Genomic DNA, 5,184 nt, shown 5'->3' with positions numbered 1-5,184 from the left:
AAACAAACCTAGAACGGCGTAATGAGGTCATTCTTTACGGCCCAAACATAGAAATATAATGCATATTTATTTATTTATTATTTAACCTTTATTTAACTAGGCAAGTCAGGTAAGAACAAATTCTTATTTACAATGACGGCCTACCAAAAGGCCTCCTGCCTGGGATTTAAAAAATAAATACAATATACATATAGGACAAAACACACATCACAACAAGATYGACACAACACTACATAAAGAGAGACCTAAGACAACAACATAACAAGGCAGCAACACATTACAACACAACATGGTACAAACATTATTGGGGAAAGTCAACAGCACAAAGATAGACAACAATACACCCTACAAAGCAGCCACAACTGTCAGTAAGTGTCCATGATTGAGTCTTTGAATGAAGAGATTGAGATAAAACTGTCCAGTTTGAGTGTTTGTTGCAGCTCGTTCCAGTCACTAGCTGCAGCGAACTGAAAAGAGGAGCGACCCAGGGATGTGTGCGCTTTGGGGACTTTTAACAGAATGTGACTGGCAGAAAGGGTGTTGTATTTTTTATTTATATATATTTTTTATTTCACCTTTATTTAACCAGGTAGGCCAGTTGAGAACAAGTTCTCAATTCACACTGCGACCTGGCCAAGATAAAGCAAAGCAGTTCGACACATACTGTAGTATGATCTAAAATAAGGACGCGCGACAACGTGCTTCTAGCTCCAGCCTGTATATTAACTAACCCTCGCATGTCATACATAGGTACGGATACCCCCAAGGGACATCCTACTACACATACAACAACACAGAGTTACACATGAAATAACAAACATACAGTACATAATACAGTAGAAAAAAAGTATATATACAGTGTGTGCAAATGAGGTAAGATAAGGGAGGTAAGGCAATAAAATAGGCCATAGTGGCTAGGTAATTACGATATAGCAATTAAACACTGGAGTGATTAGATGTGCAGAAGATGAATGTGCAAGTAGAGATACTGGGGTACAAAGGAGCAAAATATAAATACAGTATGGGGATGAGGTAATTGGATGGGCTTTTTACAGATGGGCTATGTACAGGTGCAATGATCTGTGAGCTGCTCAGACAGCTGGTGCTTGAAGTTAGTGAGGGAGATAAGAGTCTCCAGCTTCAGCGATTTTTGCAGTTTGTTCCAGTCATTGGCAGCAGAGAACTGGAAGGAAAGGCGGCCAAAGGAGGAATTGGCTTTGGGGGTGACCGGAATTGGCTTTGGGGGTGACCAGTGAAATATACAGTGGGGAGAACAAGTATTTGATACACTGCCGATTTTGCAGGTTTTCCTACTAACAAAGCATGTAGAGGTCTGTAATTTTTTATCATAGGTACACTTCAACTGTGAGAGACGGAATCTAAAACAAAAATCCAGAAAATCACATTGTATGATTTTTAGTAATTAATTTGCATTTTATTGCATGACATAAGTATTTGATCACCTACCAACCAGTAAGAATTCCGGCTCTCACAGACCTGTTAGTTTTTCTTTAAGAAGCCCTCCTGTTCTCCACTCATTACCTGTATTAACTGCACCTGTTTGAACTCGTTACCTGTATAAAGACACCTGTCCACACACTCAATCAAACAGACTCCAACCTCTCCACAATGGCCAAGACCAGAGAGCTGTATAAGGACATCAGGGATAAAATTGTAGACATGCAACAGGCTGGGATGGGCTACAGGACAATAGGCAAGCAGCTTGGTGAGAAGGCAACAACTGTTGGCGCAATTATTAGAAAATGGAAGAAGTTCAAGATGACGGTCAATCACCCTCGGTCTGGGGCTCCATGCAAGATCTCACCTCGTGGGGCATCAATGATCATGAGGAAGGTGAGTTATCAGCCCAGAACTACACGGCAGGACCTGGTCAATGACCTGGAGAGAGCTGGGCCCACAGTCTCAAAGAAAACCATTAGTAACACTACACCGTCATGGATTAAAATCCTGCAGCGCACGCAAGGTCCACCTGTCAAGCCAGCGCATGTCCAGGCCCGTCTGAAGTTTGCCAATGACCATCTGGATGATCCAGAGGAGGAATGGGAGAAGGTCATGTGGTCTGATGAGACAAAATAGAGCTTTTGGTCTAAACTCCACTCGCCATGTTTGGAGGAAGAAGAAGGATGAGTACAACCCCAAGAACACATCCCAACCGTGAAGCATGGAGGTGGAAACATCATTCTTTGGGGATGCTTTTCTGCAAAGGGTACAGGATGACTGCACCGTATTGAGGGGAGGATGGATGGGGCCATGTATCGCGAGATCTTGGCCAACAACCTCCTTCCCTCAGTAGAGCATTGAAGATGGTCGTGGCTGGGTCTTCCAGCATGACAACGACCCGAAACACACAGCCAGGGCAACAAGGAGTGTGCCGTAAGAAGCATCTCAAGGTCCTGGAGTGGCCTAGCCAGTTCGACCTGAACCCAATAGAAAATTTTGGAGGGAGCTGAAAGTCCGTATTGCCCAGCGACAGCCCGAAACCTGAAGGATCTGGAGAAGATCTGTATGGAGAGTGGGCCAAAATCCCTGCTGCAGTGTGTGCAACCTGGTCAAGAACTACAGGAAACGTATGATCTCTGTAATGCAAACAAAGGTTTCTGTACCAAATATTAAGATCTGCTTTTCTGATGTATAAATACTTATGTCATGCAATAAAATGCAAATTAATTACTTAAAAATCATAACTGTGATTTTCTGGATTTTTGTTTTAGATTCCGTCTCTCACAGTTGAAGTGTACCTATGATAAAATTACAGACCTCTACATGCTTTGTAAGTAGGAAACCTGCAAAATCGGCGTGTATCAAATACTTGTTCTCCCCACTGTACCTGCTGGAGCGCGTGCTGCAGGTGGGTGCTGCTATGGTGACCAGTGAACTGAGATAAGGCGGGCTTTACCTAGCAAATATTTGTAGATGACCTGGAGCCAGTGGGTTTTTGCGACAAGTATGAAGCGAGGGCCAGCCAACGAGAGTGTACAGATCGTAGTATATGGGCTTTGGTGACAAAACGGATGGTACTGTGATAGACTGCATCCAATTTGTTGAGTAGAGTGTTGGAGGCGATTTTGTAAATTACATCGCCAAGTCGAGGATCGGTAGATATTCAGTTTTACTAGGGTATGTTCGGCAGCATGAGTGAAGATTTTGTTGCGAAATAGGAAGCCGATTCTAGATTTAATTTTGGATTGGAGATGCTTAATGTGGGTCTGGAAGGAGAGTTTACAGTCTAACCAGACACCTAGGTATTTGTAGTTGTCCACATATTCTAGGTCAGAACCGTCCAGAGTAGTGATGCTGGGCGGGCGGCAAGTGCGGGCAGCGATCGGTTGAAGAGCATGCATTTAGTTTTACTTGCATTTAGAGCAGTTGGAGGCCACGGAAGGAGAGTTGTATGGCATTGAAGCTCGTCTGGAGGTAGTTAGCACAGTGTCCAAAGAAGGGCCAGAAGTATACAGAATGGTATCGTCTGCGTAGAGGTGGATTAGAGAATCACCAGCAGCAAGAGCGACATCATTGATATATACAGAGAAGAGAGTCGGCCGAGAATTGAACCCTGTGGCACCCCCATAGACTGCAGAGGTCCGGAACACAGGCCCTCCGATTTGACACACTAAACTCTATCAGAGAAGTAGTTGGTGCCCAGTAGTAATTTGAGAAACCAAGGCTGTTGAGTCTGCGATAGAATGTGGTGATTGACAGAGTCGAAAGCCTTGGCCAGGTCGATGAATACGGCTGTACAGTATTGTCTCTATCGATGGCAGTTATGATATCGTTTAGGACCTTGAGCGTGCTGAGGTGCACCCATGACCAGCTCGGAAGTCAGGAGAAGGTACGTGGGATTCGAAATGGTCGGTGATCTGTTTGTTAACTTGGCTTTCGAAGACCTTAGAAAAGCAGGGTAGGATAGATATTGGTCTGTAGCTGTTTGGGTCGAGAATGTCTCCCCCTTTGAAGAGGGGATGACAGCGGCAGCTTTCCAATCTTTGGGGATCTCAGACGATACGAAAGAGAGATTGGCTAGTAATAGGGGTTGCAACAATTTCGGCAGATAATTTTAGAAAGAGAGGATCCAGATTGTCTAGCCTGGCTGATTTGTAGGGGTCCAGATTTTTGCAGCTCTTTAAGAACATCAGCTATCTGGATTTGGGTTAAGCGAAATGGGGAGGCTTGGGCGAGTTGCTGTGGGGGGTGTAGGGCAGTTGACCGGGTAGCCAGGTGGAAAGCATGGCCAGCCGTAGTAAAAATGCTTTTTTGAAATTCTCAATTATCATGGATTTATCGGCGTGAGTGTTTCCTAGTCTCAGTGCAGTGGGCACGCTGGGAGGAGGTACTCTTATTCTCCATGGACTTTACAGTGTCCCAGAACTTTTTTGAGTTTGTGTACAGGATGCAAATTTCTGTTTGAAAAAGCTAGCCTTAGCTTTCCTAACTGCCTGTATATATTGGTTCCTAACTTCCTGAAAAGTTGCATATCACAGGGGCTATTTGATGCTAATGCAGTACGCCACAGGATGTTTTTTGTGCTGGTCAAGGGCAGTCAGGTCTGGAGTGAACCAAGGGCTATATCTGTTCCTGGTTCTACATTTTTTGAAGGGGTATGCTTATTTATGATGGTGAGAAAGGCACTTAAAGATTAACAAGCATCCTCTACTGACGGGATTTTATTTTTATTTTTATTTCACCTTTATTTAACCAGGTAGCTAGTTGGAGAACAAGTTCTCATTTGCAAACTGCGACCTGGCCAAGAATAAAGCATAGCAGTGTGAACAGACAACAACACAGAGTTACACATGGAGTAAACAATAAAACAAGTCAAAACATGGTAGAAAAAAAGAGATCTATATACAATGATGTGCAAAAAGGCATGAGGTAGGCAATAAATCGAATAATTACAATTTAGCAGATTAACACTGGAGTGAATAATCATCAGATGATCATGTGCAAAAGAGATACTGGTGTGCAAAAGAGCAGAAAAGTAAATAAATAAAAGCATATGGGGGGTTGAGGTAGGTTAATTGGGTGGGTAGTTTACAGATGGACTATGTACAGCTGCAGCGATCGGTTAGCTGCTCGGATAGCAGATTTTTAAAGTTGTTGAGGGAGATAAAAGTCTCCAATATCCAGAGATTTTGCAATTCGTTCCAGTCGCAGGCAGCAGAGAAC

The sequence above is a fragment of the Salvelinus sp. IW2-2015 genome, linkage group LG22, assembly GCF_002910315.2.
Source record: "Salvelinus sp. IW2-2015 linkage group LG22, ASM291031v2, whole genome shotgun sequence".
NCBI lineage: Eukaryota > Metazoa > Chordata > Actinopteri > Salmoniformes > Salmonidae > Salvelinus > Salvelinus sp. IW2-2015.
Note: the sequence above shows the minus strand (reverse complement) of the source record.